Source organism: Stegodyphus dumicola, chromosome 10 (genome assembly GCF_044657685.1).
Source record: "Stegodyphus dumicola isolate Sdum_Otavi_A_Nest chromosome 10, ASM4465768v1".
Classification (NCBI taxonomy): Eukaryota; Metazoa; Arthropoda; class Arachnida; order Araneae; family Eresidae; genus Stegodyphus; species Stegodyphus dumicola.
In genome coordinates this window covers 132,615,958-132,634,514 of record NC_140777.1, presented here as the reverse complement: position 1 = coordinate 132,634,514, position 18,557 = coordinate 132,615,958, and the positions used below count along the sequence as shown (strand labels likewise).

Below are 18,557 nucleotides of genomic sequence, written 5' to 3'. Positions count from 1 at the left end.
AAGTTTGAGTTCTTACTAAAAGAGAATACACGCTGTAAATTATAAATAAACTTTAATTTGGGCTTTTCTTACCGAAGTCCGGGCCACCAGCGGCCGAGCGGTAAAGACGTTGAACTGGTAGTTCGGTTTGAGGTTCGAATCTCGCGAACTGGCTGCATGGGCGTTTTCGTGGTTTTCCCCATATGTAACGTGTATACGAGCCAATTTTTGCTTAGAAAATCCTCCACGAAGTCATCCCTCCCTTTAGGCAGATAGCCCTCGTGTGCTTTGCCATAATTAAATAATCCAATCCAATCCAATCCTTACCGAAGTCCTTTTTCACACAAAATATATCCCTGGAAACATTAAAAATGTGTTAATAATATTTACATACACTGTTATTACTTAAAATCATAATAGAATATTTGTACCAAAAAAAATCCATTGGCCTAGAAGTATTCTTCATTTTTACTTTATGTAAAGAACATTATGTTGTGGCAACAATCGAATCTCCTACGTAGCGTAGCACTAGCAGTTAAATTAAATTTACAAGAAACCTGGGTTCTGAATTTAAAATGGGATGATGAACTGCCATTAATTTTAAGTAAATGTCTTAAAATTTGGCTAAAGCAATCATTCAAACTTTCCCAGTTTCATCTGCCTTGATACTTGAATATTAAAAATGATGGACACTACAAGGCACACCTCTCGTACATTTTGCAACGTCAGCAAGCATATTTATACAACTTCCATGTATGAAGCGATATCAGGAGTCCAGTTAGTTGAATGTTAAAAGTCCGCTTAAAACGATAATAACACCCCGTTTGAAACTCCTTTCTTGTCTCATTTGAGAAAGGCTTGCTTCAACCATTGTAGAGTCATTAGGTTATTTTGAAGCAGGAAATGTGAAAAATGTGCAATGCCCTCGCCGGGACTCGAACCCGGACCTCTCGAATATGCACCGAGTGTGTTACCGTTACACCACGAAGGCATGCAAAAAGGAGGGAGAAAATACCTTATAATCTGATTTAAAATTGTTTCATATCCCAAATATATTTTGGAGTGATTCAATTAAAGTTTAGGGGCGATTAAAAGAAACATCAATGGGAACATTTGCACGCAATAGAGTTCCAGAAATACGATACTTGACAAATCTTTCCTGCTGAAGATATGAATCCAGTCAATCTCCCATGAAGCATCTGTTCTGTAGAGCAACTATTAATGTCGAGATGGTAGGAGAGATTTCTTTGACTATACCGCCGGAGATCGAAACAGCCAAAATTCGGAAAGCAATATAATGAAGAACTCATGGATGCAGAAGACACGGCAGAAAAGCATAAAACGATACTGGCAGAACTGAATATATTGCCCAACTTGAAACTTGTTCAAATAGAAGGAGCTGAAAGATCACACTGGATAATCTAATTCAGAAAAAAATCTTTTATAGTATTAACATTAATAACGATTCGTCGTGTTTCTTCAGTTGTGTAATTCATCGTGGCAAAGAGACAAGACTACGCCTGTGGTTGGCAAAGCCTTGGGCACTAGACATTGGGTGGCAGTACACCTTTGCTTAGTTCCATCCCCACTTTTGAAACAGAGCGCCCCGGAGGGTAGGACGGATCCGTGGGCCTCCTACCATCAAGCTCTCGAGCGGAATTTCGGATCGCCACGTATTTAGAATGTCCCCATGCTGCACAGGCACTATACATTTACAAACATCTGTGTTTCAAACCAGGCCCTTCGGTACGGCAGTCAAAGTCAGTCACTAACCACAATCCCGATTGGGTGGCCAGTAACTCGTTTTTTGCAGAAAGTACCTGTTGCATACAAAATTTTATCATGCTTTAATAAAACACATTTTAAAAATTACTGGTATGATTTCTAACGATTTAGTTTATTAATTTAGCTCTGGAACTATAAAAAATTAAAAACATATCTGGAAAAACTAAAAACTGAGCTCTTAGAATTTTATCCAATCCTTAAAACCTTTATTTAAAATTCCATAATCGAAAAGCACTTCGTCTATGTTTCAAAAACCATTTAAATTTAATTCCCGTGGCTAAACCACCTTCAAATCTCCAATCGGAATTCAATTCCTAATCCTTTTCGTTTTCAGCTTAATGTATTTATGAAAAGCGGAAATCTTAAGTGGTAAGAGGGGAAATTCAGTTAGGAAGTATTTTGTTTGTGTTTAATGCTATTCCTTGCATAGTATTTAATTGAAAATTTCTCTGAAAATTATCCTCTTTTCTCGAAGCTTTAAAATCTTTTATTTTTATCCGTCTGGAATTTTGCCTATGGGTTCCTAGGGATCGACTTTGGAATCTTCATGTCTGTCTCATGAATTACAAAACTGCATTTAAAATGTATTAAAAAATTGAATTGTCTTTAATGCGTATTATTAGTGTGCTATTTATTTGTAAATTGCAATGAATTTAAAATTTAGGAAACTGAGTTTGTTAATAGAAGTTAGGGATTTGAAATCAGTTTATTTCAAAAAGACGTATTTTCAAGTCCTCTTGAATCATTTACCCTAGCAAAGTATTTTTTTTTTACTTATGTTGTATGAATAAGGCATCTTAGGGTTTTTCATAAAATACAATCTTCGCAGTTTCATAAAATACAATTCCTTTGAACAACGCAGCAGTTTTTCGGCCATGACTAGAACGTGAATTGTTTTCATCTTCCGCCAGAAGTACAAATGTTGCATATATATATATATACACACACACACGGCTGCAGATTGCAACAAAAGGGAAGGCGTACAACTAGATGTTATATACAAAATTTCAATGTTCTGCGGATGATCGTTCTTAGGTATATATGTATGTATCTCGCATAACTCGCGTACGTACGTTTTGGAAAAAACAGTCCTTTATTCTGTCCGTACGTACAGATGTGAAGTAAAAAATTCTCTAAATGGATTCAAGAGCGATCAAAATGGATATTTTCGTTGAAATATGACACTCGAAACATTATCGGAGAATATGAAAGCGGATTCAGGAGAGGAAGATCCACAATTGATCATTCGACAGATACTGGGGGAAAAAACTAAAAAATTTGGAATTGGAACCTACCATCTCTGGATTTCAAAAATGCTTATGATAGCATAAATAGAAAATTACTCTTTGAAGCTATGCGAGAATTTAATATTCCTGATAAGCTTGTAAGACTCACTACTTTTACGGTGAGTAAAACCATTCAGAGAGTTAAAATCCAGGGTGATTCTTCAGAAGCAATGAAAGTTAGAAATGGGGTTAGGCAGGGTGATGCGCTGGCATGCCTTCTCTTCGACATAGCATTAGAAAAAAAATATTTATGTCTCAAAAATCAATACTAGAGGAAACATATTCTATAAATTTGTGCAAATCTTTGCATTTACCGATGATATACAGGCATCATTGCAAGAACACCTTCTGATCTGAAATGGGCATTCCTGGTCCTGGAAAGAGAGGCAGGTAAAATGCACCTCATTATAAAGCAGGAGAAAACTAAATGCATGCAATGCACAAGGGTAACGGACTCTGCTAACTCACCTGAAAATAGGTACATATAAATTTCAGAAAGCTGATAGCTTTGGGCTCTGAGATTAACATTAATAACAGCATCACACCAGAAGTACAGAGGAGCATTAAATCTTTCAGAATTGGCAATTAAAAAAAACAAAGTTATTAATTTATAGATGTCTAATCAGACCTATACTCACATATTCTTCAAAAACCTAGACATTGACACGAAAAGACGAAAATGCCTGTGGTATCTTTGAGCGGCAGATACTAAGAGCTATTTTTGAAGGAATACAAGTTGATGGTGTTTGGCACAGACCTTCAAATTTAGAACTTTACCGTACCTACAAAGAACCCGAAGTCGTGGAATGCATAAGAATCCAAAGGATTAAATGGGCTGGCCACATTATTAAAATGAACAGGGAGCGCACAACGCAGAAAATATTCCCGGCCAAGCCCACTGGAACAAGAACTAGGGGCCGCCGACCCAACCTTAGATGGGTCGATTGCCTGGAAGGGGACCTCGACAGTTAAAGAGTGATTAACTGCAAGACTATGGACAAGAAAAGAGAGGAAATACCCTCATATGCGGTCAGGTCGTAAATTTAGAACCCCTTTTTTCACAAGGGGGGCTGAAAAGGAAGGGATAATTTTGCTCGTGGTCTTAAGAAAATGTGGGGGGGGGGGGTCGTTTAAACATCTAACTTCTCTACATTCAGTTTTATACAGAGGAAAATACAAATTGAATTCTTCGAATGAATGCAATTTTGTACAATGAAAATGTATTACTTAACGATAAACTGTAAGATAAATAACATCTTTTTTTAAAGCCATAGGTGTAGAAAGACAGATATTTGTTACACGAAGGAATTTGTAGTAAATATTGAGTTTTACATTTCGAATGCTATGTTCCATGTATGCGAAGTAGCTGAGTATGTGAGATAATAGTCATAACCGAATGGCTTTCAATCTTTTCACGGCTAAGGACTGTTTCTCAATTACATTGTGGTCGCAGCTTTTTGGTTAATTTTCTAATGACATATAAACAATAATTGTTTTTATTTGAGACTTATGAATAAAATAACGCAAACTAGACTGCAGAAAATTCTTAAGAATGAAGTTAAATAATACTGAAAAATACATTATTGATGCCCTTTTGTGTTTTATATGTTGTAGTATTAACTACTACTATAATCCTTAAATTATATATATCTATGTATAGGTATATATAAATGGAACCAAATATAGAACAAGGTATAAAATATCTTTATTATACAATGTTCATTACCATACGTATATTTACGTAATATCAATATAAATAGTTAGTTAGGTTTCATACATATATAATTTATTTTTATATTTTGTATTTTTTGTATTAGATTCAGTATTGTATACGTATCTGAAGTTTAATTTGTTCTCTTTTTGGGTTACGACTTTAAGTGAGAAAGAATTCTTAGGGCCTTCATAGGGATTACATTATATACAATCAATTAGGATCCGACATTTCCTTTCTTTTAATCATTATATATATTGAAATACTACTTGATAAGTATACATAAAATATAGCAGTTTTTTAAGCTACTTATTTATATATCTATTTTTTGGTCTGGTTTGTTTGATTATAGCAAAGCATTCCACGGTTATTTGGCTAAGGGTAAAGGTGCCTCGTGAAGAACTTTCTAAGCAAAACTGACTCTTATGCACGTTACACGTGGGGAAAACCTCGAAAACGCGAATACAGCCATCCCCGTCGATCCGGATTCGAACCCCGGATCGACCTGCCAGAGTTCAACTATTTTACAGCTCAGCCGCTAGTGAGCCACACACACACATCCACACATATACATTAAATAGTATTTACATGTCGTTTATAAAGTATAATTGAATGCAATTTAATCATAAAGAGTTAGAAAATATTCTACGGAATTACTTCACTTCGTAGACGTTTTGTTAAGCTTCACCATATTTCTTAAAGAGAATCTCAATGCTGGTTCCATTTCCAAGCTGTTTATGTACCTTATTTTTCATGCTTTGAATTATATTTAGAAAATTATTTCACTTGGTTATAGCTGAAAATGCAGTTTTTTTATTGAAGAATTTAAGGGTAAGAAGAGAATTATGCCTTTTTCTAATTAATTATTCTTGAAGCATTTAAATTTTTTTTTAAAAAAAGCGCACATTAATACGGATCACTGAACTAAAGTGGTCGATATAAGACAGATTAATTAGCTACTAAATTTTGATTTTCGTTGAGAAAAAAGGAATTCATCTGCATTCTATAAGAAAGCAGATATTCAAAAAATGTTTTTTTCCTATTCTCGCAGTCATAATATTTTTCTTAAATATTCAGCTAATTCATATTCAAATATTCCAATCCATTACAATAAGTAATAAATCGATACAGTAAATAAATAATTAAAATCAATTAAATGGAATTTTAATTGATTTTAATTGCCATTTTCCCTCTGATAAACCCCTCTTTAGAGTTCAATAGCAGTCGATCAGTTTTTGTTGGGGGGTTCATTTTTCTTTATGGTATGCTTACGTTATATATGTATGTATTATGCATTGCTCATACTTGTCAATTGCAGCTTTTAATATCTTTTGGAAAAAAATCAATATGAGAATCCAGAAAATGATTCTTAGAGACGCTAAAACTATTATTACTAGGCACTCTCATGTCAGTGTTAAAAACAAATCCCATTGTTTAAAGGTAGATTCTATGCTCATATTTTAGTCTAAAATTAAAAGCTGCGAGTCAAAATTAAGGGGGTTGCTCTTAGAAAGCCTCAATTAGAAGTAGTTATAGGAAATGTTAATCAATACTTATAATCTTACGGATTAAACACTTGTTCCCTATTTGATCACATGTATGGCAGATATTCGTCATTCATAAAGAAAAGAAAGGTGAATCAAAATGAGTTATATTCTTGTTTTTCCAACTGCAAAAACATCTTAAGATACTATCGGATTTAATCTTTAAATTATTCCAGTAATAATCAGAACAATGGGGGCCATTATTCTTAACTATAATTTACTAATGCAAATCCTATTTTGGTTTCAAATGGCTTTCATTAATTACTTTAATGATATACTGATACTAAATGAGACCTAAAAACACTTTTTTTTTAATATATTTCCCCTTACGATCCCTGACACAGCCGTTTACTTTCCCCTTCCGTAATTAACGTCAGTCTCCTGCTCTTGACCGCATTTGCCAAGCCACCAAAGAGAGGCCTGGAAGATAATTCTTGAGAAGGCCAGAGCCCACCCCAGGCTGTCGTGTCACTGAGGAAGGAAGGGTGATATTCGAAATTTTTCGCTATTATAAAGAAAGAAGACCAAAGAAAGAATAAGAGATTCTGAAAGAGTCTGAAAACATCAGTGAAATAGAACAATATTCTTCATTCTTTACAAATCTTCTAAATCAAGAATTTTAACTTCTATTTTATGGCTAAAAAAATAAAAATAAAAAAAAAAAAAAAAAAAGTTAAAAGAAGGAAAAAAAAACCGAAAGGTTTCAGATTTTAAATTACGTCCATTGGGGCGTTTTTTTAACGTTTTGTATGTTACCTTTATTTATTAAATATCATGTTCTTTGCACTTAAACCATAAAATTCAGTTCAGTAGCAATGTCGCAAAATAATTTTAAAATGAGCATACCTTTAGAATCCCCGATACAGTCTCGCGCGCTGGAGATAAAAATATTTTTTTCTTTACAACGTTGCCATTGCTTCCTTTGAAATCGTTATGAGTTTGTTATTCAAAAATTAGTTAAAGTTTTACAAAATAGGAAATCGATAATAAAACAAATTCCAAATTTCAAATTTGGTCTTCCACATGCCCATATTCGTAGAAGGATTAAGTCATTCAAAATTCGATGGCTCTATGTACCGTTGTTTTATCACAATGCGAGAAAGATACATACATTTTTGCCGATTTTTCATTATTTAATTTCTTCAAATATAAGGTAAAACTCTAACATTTGGTGGCAACAGTCTGAAAAGTGAAACGGACATTTATAGTGCTTCAACGCAAAATCGCAAAACGAAAACAATAGTCCTTCAGGGACAAAGCCCTTTGAACTAAAAAGGAAACTGGTGAAAAGATATAAGTCTGAAAACATCTGTAACGTAGAACGATTTTTACTATGGAAAATTAAATATTCATTTAGGGCAAATCTCCAAATATTTTTAAATTTCTTTCCGTAGAGATTAAGTGGACTAAAAACGAATATATACTTCCTTATCGTTCCTAGCATATGCATAAATTCGTCATGGGAATAGTGATGAAGTAATTTAAAGTTTATTTTGACAAAAACTATATTTTCTAATGAAGTCTATTTAAAAAAATAAGAGCAAAAGAACATTCTGAACATGCATACAAAATCAGCGTCTTTTCTCTTCTGTTTGTTTTTCGAAATTTTATTAACTCTAATGAAAAAAAAAATATTGAAATATTTACCAGTTTTATGGAATACATTTCTCAAAAAACAGATGTGTTGGAAATTTTCATGGTGCCATTCCTTCCTTTCTTTTCTGCCACCCCTCTCAAATCCCAGAAGAGCAAACATGACGTGTTTAGATATTCCGTAGATCGCAGGAAGGTGCTTTTCCTCTATTCTTTTTTCATTCTAACCCCGTGAGAGTCTCGCGATATTGCTTTGGATATCGTTGATATCAGCAAACTCTAAGAAGAAGACTTTTTTCCTTTGCTGTCTCAGGATGAACTTGAAAGAGTTTGCTTATGGTGCAGAGGGTGCTTGAAGACTCTAAGGACCCGAGAAGAAAAGAAATGGATGAAGTGCGATTGGGAGCATCTTTACTTTCTAAAAGATGAAATATACACTAGAGCTAGACTAGTGTTCAGAATCTAACTTGGACAGTTTTCAGCAACAGCAAGAATAATTTCCGTATTTAACTGCTGGTGGCCACTGAGATACATGTTTACTGTATAACCATTAAAATTAATAGTTTACTCCAAAAGCTTAACAATTTTTGCAGTAAACTATTGAATTTCTGATAATAATGGGATAATGTAAGAGGAAGTAATGTAAATTTTAGTAAATTAGAAAAATTATGATCGTTCAAAATTTGCCCCAATTAATAAATTTCATTGGTAAATAACTATAATATGCATTAGTTTTGTAAATAACTATAATTAGTTATATTTGATCAATCAAGAGAAATTTAAAATATTACAAAAACTAAATTAAGCAGGAAAATGACTCAACAATAAGTTTACATACGAGTAGCTTATTTATCATTATTTCTCGCGAAACCTTTAGATTTTAGAAATCCTCACCCGGAGTGAGAAAGGTTATGTTAAGGAGTCACTGAAGAGATTTAAAATTTTACTTTTCAAGAAAACACAGAAGTAGAATCTTAATCTGAATAACATTGAGTGCACTTTTGTTATTGTTGCTTTTGAATAGGGATAGATTTCAAGGTTTTTTTTAATATAGTTTTTGATTCTGAGCATTAAATTTGTTTTAAAAGCTACCAAGTGAGAATGTCTGATTGCGACTCGCAAGCGAATGAAGTTAGTAATGGCCAGCCATTTAGCCATCTCATCGCCGACAGCGTTGCCCAGGGTGCATAGCAGCGGTGTTCGAATTACACCGCATTCATTATTAGCAAAAACAATATTGCAGGAAAATGCAGAATTGCAAAAAATATTCTGTAAAATTATTTGTAAATACAGAAGTACATAATTTTAAAAATCTAAATTAATTATAAGGGGACTAAGACCTTTTCGACGGTGGAAAACTTAATGTTTATTAATAATATAAGATTAATAACCTATTTAATTACCTTATTATTAATTAATAAACTTATCGCAATAAAACTCATTGCAGATTCTTTATTTATAGAGTATTATTCTTTATTTATAAGTACTTTATTTATAGAAATTACACATCATTATTATTATACGGAAATATAATTAGTCCGAAGGGGCTTTGTCTCTGAAGGACTATTGTTTTCGTTTTGCGATTTTGCGTTGAATCACTCTAAATGTCCGTTTCACTTCAAACCGTTGCCACCAAATGTTAGAGTTCTGCATTATATTTGAAGAAATTAAATAATGAAAAATCTGCATAAATGTATGCATATTTTTCGCATTGTGATAAAACTACGGTACCTAGAGCCATCGAATTTTGAATGACGTAATCCTCCTATGAATATGGGGATGTGGAAGACCCAATTTGAAATTTGGAATTTGTTTTATGATCGATTTCCTATATTGTAAAACTTTAACGAATTTTTTGTTAATAATTAATCAAAAGTTCAACGCAAGCAATGGCAACGTTGTACAGAAAAAAAAACATTTTTATCTCCAGCGCGTGAGTCTGAATCGGAAATTCTAAAGATATGCTCATTTTAAAACCATTTATTTAAAATTTGAAATTTGAAATTTAAAAAATTTTAATTTTTAATATAAAGTTTGAAACATTTCAGTTTTTTCCCCTCCATATTATATTTTCCATTTATTATATTCTCCATTATTATTCCATTTATTATAATTCTCCATATTATATTTTTGGGAAAAAATATTGACGGTTCCTCGAAATGACAGATTTCAGATGCATGATCCTATTTAGATACATATGAAATTTTTTTCTTATGCATAGAATCACTTCGAATTTGCATTAATACTTTCTGATGTTTAGAAACTTAAGTGAACCTGTTTTTATTCTAACATGTGGAGTTAAAAAATTAGAAAAATATTTTAATTCAAGAGTATTTTAATTTTTTTTTTTTTTTTTTTTTTTTTTTAATGTAGCATATTTTTAAGCAAAATCAGTGTCTCAGTAATGCATTTCTTCTCGGAGATGATAAGTTCCTTCATTGCATTTATGAAAGTAAGATTATGAAATAAAATTTAAGGTTAATTTCAATGACAGAAGTTCTGAAAACGTATCTAAATTTTGCAAAAACTCATTTTGAGAAAAACGTAAAAAACGAAAATTATCTTTCTATCAATACAATTTCTTCTAGTGTTTTAACGTGTTGCACGATAATCATGTTGTTGACTTTTTTCAATTTTTAACGTGTTTAAAATTTATTTCTTTAATAGCATAAGGGAAATAGCTATGTGTAAATAATACATAATAAAATAAATTCCATGTTATAAATATAAGAAACATTCACTTACCTCCTAAAGGGCTGCCCTATAAACTGTCGCTGGTTCTTTCGAAGTTCATTTCTTTTTGTCTCTTGAAATCCATGCACGGCCAGGTAAACCAGCGGACGAGCGGTAAAGTCGCTGAACACTGGTAGTACGATATGAAGCTCAAATCTCGCGAACGGGCTGGCTGCATGGGCGTTTTCGTGCTTTTCTCTATGTGTAACGTGTATAAAAGTATTTTGGTTAAAAGCGGTTTTTGAAAAGAAAACTGGATTTTCAAAATAAACAAAACGATGTTTGACAATATCTACATTTTTATTTAAACTTTTAAAAAGACAAAAATTTAGCCATTTCATCGGGAAATATTCATTTAATTATAGATAAATATCTTTAGAATATCATTTCGATGTTGCCACTGCAGAAAAGCACAACACTTTTCCCTTTTTCCACCAGACATCGTTTGCGGTTGCTAAGTCATAAGCAAACATGACACATGTTGTAATAACAGCTGTTCAGCTTCACGCTTCCTCTTGTTTTGTCTTTTAAAAATTCTTGTTTTCTGAATGAGTTCATAAATCATCGTTTCAATTTTAAAGAATGAATCTTGTCAATCTTTTGGATTCCTTTATACTGTACGTCTGCATTAACCTTTGATATTTTCAACCCTTCGTTTCCAAAGTATAAATTCATCAAAACATATGGCTATATCCTTTTCTCATTTTCAACGACTTTACACCAACAAACCCATTCTTAAAAGCTCGGATCCATGTATAATACGCTTGTGAATGCTTATGAATGTTATGCTGTTGATATAAACAGAGAATAATAATTAGAAAATATTAATAAGTCTCAGTTAAAAATTATTTAAAAGACACTTCTTAAAAATTGCATCTTTAAAAAAGGGGTGGGTCTGTCTTAATTTACATCTTTTATTTTAATTTAAAACGCAGGGTTTCTGAACCAGAAGGGAATTTTCTCTTGAGGAAATTTCATAGTTTCAGGGAAGAAATGTGTTCGGATATGTATTTACCTGTCTAGTTTTAGTTTATAAATTTAAAAAATTACTTTTATTTAAGTTTTAGTATTTATCAACATTCTCTATACTTTTTCTTGTTTAATTTCTAGAAGATATTAAAAATTAATGTAAATTCAAATAAATATATACACTTTTTTCCGGGGAAAAGGGGGCAATAATTGTTCAGCAATGGTGAAAGCGGCAAAAAAGGTTGACAACCATTAGTTTTAGTATTTCAAATCTAAACATAGTACATGTTTTTGGAACCAGAAAGTTTGTTTTTTAAAATCAAAATTAAAAAACCGATTTTTTTAAATAAAAAAGTCCAAAAAATGTCCTACTCCCCTTAAAGCATTTTAGGCGAATTATTTAATCCTAATTGTAATTTTTTATTAAATATTGATACATCCTTTCAACATGCATGAAAGATCGATGAAACAGTTCTGAACCGATAGGTGGCGCCACATGTAATGTAATAATAGCGATTCATTTTCTCTGTTTAACTATCTGATGACCAGCGTCAGAATAAAAACGCCAATATATAAGCAGTTGCCTAAGCAAAGTTCTTATATTACTAAGCACTTATCTTACCAAATTAAATGTGCGATATAATACAGTCAAATCGTAGTACATATCCACGTACGTAATCTACGATATTACGTTGTTCGTCTGTTTTCCATCATGTAATAATAGCGGTTTATCCTGTGTGTTTAAAAATCTGCAATCAATGTCAGGTTAAACAGCTAATATATGAACAGCTCTAAAAAGCGCTTAAGATAAATGTAGGGCTAAATTAGATATGTTAAAAAAAAAAAAAAAGTAAAATCGTAGTATGTGTGAAAAATATTTTCCCCCCCTCTTATCAATAACAATAGGTAAATTTAACATAATTTAACATTCTATTTGTTACAGAGACTTCAATCATTGAATATTATAATAGAACTTTTTGCAATGATTTCATTCAATTCCCTTACTAAACTTGCTTTTAACCTTAGAAAAACTCGTAGAGTTTGTTTGAAATTTTTCTGGTCTATAGCATCATGTTGCATTGCGCTATCATGTTATGTATATTCTACAGACCTTGCGGAGTTTTCCTTTGCCTCGAACATAAATTCTTGAATTTATCTAACATGCAGTCTTATCCGTGGCCAGGTATTAAAATGTTACCATTCGACAAAATTAGGATTTTAAAATTATCTTTTAATTTTAAATTGTTTTAAAACATAACACATATATACTTACGTAAGGCTTCAGACAATGATAATTTTGAAAGTTTTTAATTACCCAATAAAAATACAACTAAACTAAAACTAAACCACCCTTTCACGGGGATTTCTATTTGAATGTTTAGCATTCGTTTTTTTCTCTTCCTCTTCCTATATAACTAGCTGTTCCATCTATCACGAAATCTCTTTTCAAACTTCTACACGATACTGATATAGTTCTTCAAGAATAGGCTTTTATAGGGCCAGTTTATCTATGCTGGTTTTAAAATGTTTATCAGTGAGAATAAAAAGGAATGTTAAAATTCAGCCCTCACTGCAACTACTTCTTTATGTCACACATTATATGTCTATTTTCTTACAGATTTTCTTCCACACTGGTAAAATTTTCAAGGCACTATTTTTTTAGCACATTCTGTTCCTAAAACTGCACCTTCCTCTGCACGTCACAATACTAAAATTCAGAATTTTGTAATCGTAGTGCTAAAAGAACTGCCATAAAATCGAAAATTCTAAAGCTGAAAATCTTGCAAACGCGAAGATGGGGTTATATCCATCGAATCACTTTCGGAAAACAATTTGATATGATGTATGCCATGGTCGTCCTTTTGCAATACTGAGTCAGCAGCCATGAAGTATCGTAATTGCAGAGCGTGCTGCAAGTTAATTGACGTCAAAGAGGTCAAATGAAGACTTATAACAGTAGTCCCTAAAGTAGGGATTAGGGAAGTGCGGCGAGGGTAAAAGCATCAACCCCCTAAGAGTAGGGGGAATACTCACTCATCTGTCTTTTGCTACCCTAAAACAAGAGTGCAATGTCTCTTGGAGTGCCTAGGTCAGCTCTGGAGTTGTTGCGATCTGCAGGAAATTGAATCTCTTCTATTACGCTGTCTGTTAGCTACAGATGTGATTGGTTCACTGTTTGTTGATATATACCTCCCCATTAAGAATCTCATTCAACTGATTCTTTTTGCAAAGCAAACAGATCTGTAATTTGAGAACCTAAAGAGAACTCTGATTAGTAATGTGCTGCTGATCAGTATCAAATTTAATTCATTGTAGCAATCGAGATATTTCCATTCAGTTTGCTGAGTCTTCCCAGAACACATGAAACTTCAAAGCAAATTTCATATTACCTTACAAATAATTTAGTTCTCCACTTGAACGCCCGTCAAAACATTACTAAAAAAACAAATATGTATTTATGTTTTAAACGTACGGCTTTTCTAAATAAAGTAAAAATTTAAAATGTGTACAATATTGCATAAAAAAGTTATACGTAATTTGTTACATGAATATTTGAAAATCTACATTTATGTGCAAAAGCTGTTGCGTTTTAGATAAGGGAAATTTAATGTTTTTAAAGTAAAAAATATGTTAAAATTCTCGTCAAAAAAATACTGATCAATTAATCATATCCATCATTTTGCACACTGCAGATAGTCAGGGTAGCTTAGTTGAAAGATTTTTCCTTGGTAGAATTTATGAATGCGGTATTAACATTTAATTCCTCATTTCTTGACAAGTATTGTCCATGAATTGGAAAGTACTGAAAAGTCCATGAACTGGTTCTTTTAGTATCTAATACCGATGTCTCCTGTTGAATACTTTTAAAAGAAAACCCATATAAATATAATCAAATTAAATCCAGTTTTAGATTTAATCCAGTTTAAGATGTCCCGAAATAAACTTGTGGGTGCTTTTCCCAGAATTTTCGAAATTTTACCAGTAATTAAACTCAATTTACTTAGTTTGTAGGGACATTAGGTACTTTCGAAAGCAGGAGATGTGAAAAAATGAGCGATGTCCTGGCACCTTCGAACCACGGACATCTCCAGTACGCTCCGAGCGTGTTTACCACTACACCACTAAACCCTACTAAGAAGGTGGAAGAAATACCTTATATTCTCCCCCTTTTTAAGGGCGACTGGGGATGAATGGACACAGTAGCCAAATCTTGGTGATGGAGAATCATCATCCACCACCTTTTTTAGTTCCGGCGCCACTGTAGAGACATTAGGATTTTTGAAGCTGGAAACATAAAAAAGGCGCTGTGCCCTCACCGGAACTCCAACCACGGAGCTCTCGAATACGCGCCAAGCGTGCTGACCACTACACCACGAAGGCGTGCTAAGAAAGCGGGAGACGCACCCTATAAGTTTAACTTCTTAAAGCGAAGGAATACGTCAACAAATTTGGAAATCCTTTACTCTAAATTTTAATTTAGAAGTCTTTAAATTAGAATAACTTAATCAAACGACTGTATGCCTGAACATAAAGTTATTCCTAACTTCCACGAATCAGTCATCTAATGCTTTTCAAGTACTAACCGATGTTTAAAAACCATTATGTATTTCAATCAAATTTATAAATTCTAAAAAATAGAATAACAATTATTTTTCCCATACTCTAAGACAACCAAATAGTTCTCTCTTCCTCGAATTTCTTCGGTCAGATGAAGCAAATAACCTTTGACAGGGTGACATTGAGGTATCATTTCCTCTTTTATTTTCCTTAGCCCTCAGCGAAGTAGTACATACTGTGTATTTTTCTTTTTAGGTATAAAATAAATCTTAATCAATCTAGTAACTTGGTCATGAAACGTGGATTTTTTTCTTTCCTTAAATTGGCAGTTAAAGGAGTTGGAACCTACACTCATATCAAATTCAGGAAGCACTAACAAACAAATGCATAATTTTGTAATCTTTTATTCAGAAATGTTTTATGTCTTTGCAAAATGCATTTACATTACAAGTGTATTACAACTTTAAAAAACTCGGCCTTTATTGTATATTGGATATTTCACTTTTAAATTTCTTATTCTTATTTGGGATATCACTGGATTTTCTGCACACAAGATAAAATGTAATCCTGCTGTGCATACCAATTTCAGCTCTGATCTCTTTCGTGTGTTGTCATCGACATCATCCATCGCCCGACGATCATCGGTTATTTACTGGTCGCTTGAAACGTCAGATTTGTAAGTGCTTATTTCCATGAGGCAATGGCCTCTCCCCCTCCTTCATCCTTCAAATTTCTTACCAGAAACGTGGTATTGAAACTTTGTGGACTCACAAAACCCTTAGAACTCTAAAGGTTTTCTCGAGGAGCCCAATCCCGTCCTTAAAAAAAATATATCTTAAATTAATATTTAAAGTAGATCAATATATTATTATAGGTACATTACATAAAGATAACTAAAGAAAGTATTTTATTTTTGTTAAATATTTTCACTTAAAATGACAGGGGTGTGCTTGTACTTTTTTGCTCAAACTGTCGAAGTCTAGTTCTATTGATGTTATCTGCAGTAGCATTTCATATTATGCATTTAATTTGCCCTGTATTTTGTCTTGTTACCACATACATTGAGAAAGATTTTTCGGTAAATCTTCGGATTATGGTAACTTGGCGATTTTTTGGCGAAACTTTGGCGACCAACCCTGCTACAGCAACCTGCTATTTTTTTTTTTTTTTTTTTTTTCCCTCAACATTTTTTTCCAACAATCTGCTAGCCGAATTACGCTTATGCTAGAACTTTTATGGAACAAAAGTGCTTAATCATGACGAAGATTAGGTGCGAAATTGGGAGAACGTGTAGAATCGCCCACTGCTTACCGCGTTTTTAAGAATTGCATATACACAGTATCCATGTACACGTCGACTTATTTTCACTTAAAAAAAAAATTCCAGAATTGCAGAAAAATGGCATTGCGCACACTCTTGACTTTATCCATGTACACATCGACCTATTTCCACTTAAAAAGTCAAAGAAAATTGACAAAAATCCAATTCTTCTTACTCTTGTAAAAAGCGTCAAATAAGTGGACGATTCTGCACTTTAGCAGCGAAATTGTTTCTAAGCGCTTATTAGCTAAAATCCCAATTGGAATTTTCCGGAAAATGTCACATGACATGTCTCATGATCTCTCACTTCTCTGAGACAAAATAACCTGTGATTCGAACTGTGTACTTCTCAGATTATTGCTAAAGTCCTAGCTAGTAACCTTTATCGCCTTACCAAAATGTCGCGAAACTACCTGTTACCATATTCCAAAGATTAGCCGATTTTTCGGTTAATTTTAATTTTGTACGTATATAAATAATTTTAGTGAAATTATACGATATCTCTTGCATAATTTAGCATGAAATGCCTTAAAAATGCCAAACTATGCCGGATAAATAAGGTTACAGGGACAAGTTGATTTAACATCGAAGTACATAGCTGTCTCGCCAAATTTACGAGAAAGCCAAGCTGGAGATGCTTTTGATAAATAACTTTGTCACAAATTTGGAGATAAATCGCCAAATATTGCTAACATTTTGGTTCAGTCCCTGTGCAACTGCAATTGCAGTCATTAGATTTTTCTTTGAAGCAGGAGGCATGAAAAAAGTACAATGCCCCGAGAGGGAACTGGAACCTGAACCTCTCGAATACGCGCCGAGTGTGCTATCGTTACACCACGAAGGCATACAGAAATGCCTTAATCTCTGAAGATGATAATATACAGTGCTGACATCATCTCATGCTCACTTCATCCAGTTCCAATGAATGACGTTAACAAACATGTGAATATTATGCCCAGTAATTAAAAACAAAAGATTTCCAATTAGACATTGATAGTCTATGTAACTTGAACAATATTTAGAATCCACTGATTATTGTAAAATGTTTGATATTTTTTAATTTTATGTTACCTCGAGTTTAATAAAAATTAGTTGTAATTAACAAGATGCAGTTTCTTTCTATTTTCTCTCACATGACATTTGCAATAATGCGACTAGTTTTAATCTTAAAATTCTTTGAAATTCTACATAAAATTACCTTTAAATCGATACGTTATTTATTAATGTTAGCATTTAAATTAATTGTTAAAATGTGGTTAGTTTCACAAAATGCATACTTTCATAAAGATACACTACATTTACTGTAATTAATAAATCGCACTTGCATTCCAGCAGACTGCTTTTTATAAAACAATTATTAAATGTTATGATAAACATCAGGTAAAAGCAAAAGGCTAAATCTGATTACTTTATCTTCCATTATCAAGCCTTCCTTTACAATTTCAAAACCGCATTTGGATGCCAATATTCCAGCAAATCAAGCAGCTAATCTCTACCAGATGTTTTCGACAACCTTTAGCTAAATCCTTGATGCAGGGCTGGGGAAATTCTGGGAAAATTAAAAAAAACAGCAGAAAGATTGAAATCAAATACAATATTCTTTGTCGCACGTGGCTCAGGGGATTTCCTTCCCTTCCAGTTAACCGTAGCCGTTCAGGAAGAATCCAAATATTATGCTTCAGCTCGTACCCATTGTTCACTCAGGGAGAGTACCAGGCATCCCCAACGAATGGAACAGTTTTTCTTATTTATGAATCACTTCCATCCCTGATCATAGAGAATTTTGCCATTGGCCTTTTTGTGTGGTAGCAAACGGGAAAGGTATCTTTCGCCGAGATACATTTGCTGTTTGCCAAATTTCCATTCACGAGGATACATTCTATCTTTGTGAGACACTGTTTCTGGGGAATTTCAAAGAGTGCTTGTTTGGTAGGATGCGTAATCGCTGCAAAAATTATTGATCTACCTTTTTGACAGACTTAGGTAGATAAACCCAAATATTCAAAAATTATCATTTTCAAGTTTCAAAAATCGTTGTTTTCTATAAAAATGGCGCGAAAAGGAAATACCATATTATCC

General features: G+C 33.0%; 1 non-coding gene across 1 annotated transcript; it reads right to left on the bottom strand.

The window, feature by feature from the left end:
• Nucleotides 1-899: 899 nt before the first annotated feature.
• Nucleotides 900-970, bottom strand: TRNAM-CAU (transfer RNA methionine (anticodon CAU)). Its single transcript has one exon. It is a non-coding gene; the product is annotated as a tRNA-Met (tRNA).
• Between the last annotated feature and the right edge of the window lie 17,587 nt (nt 971-18,557).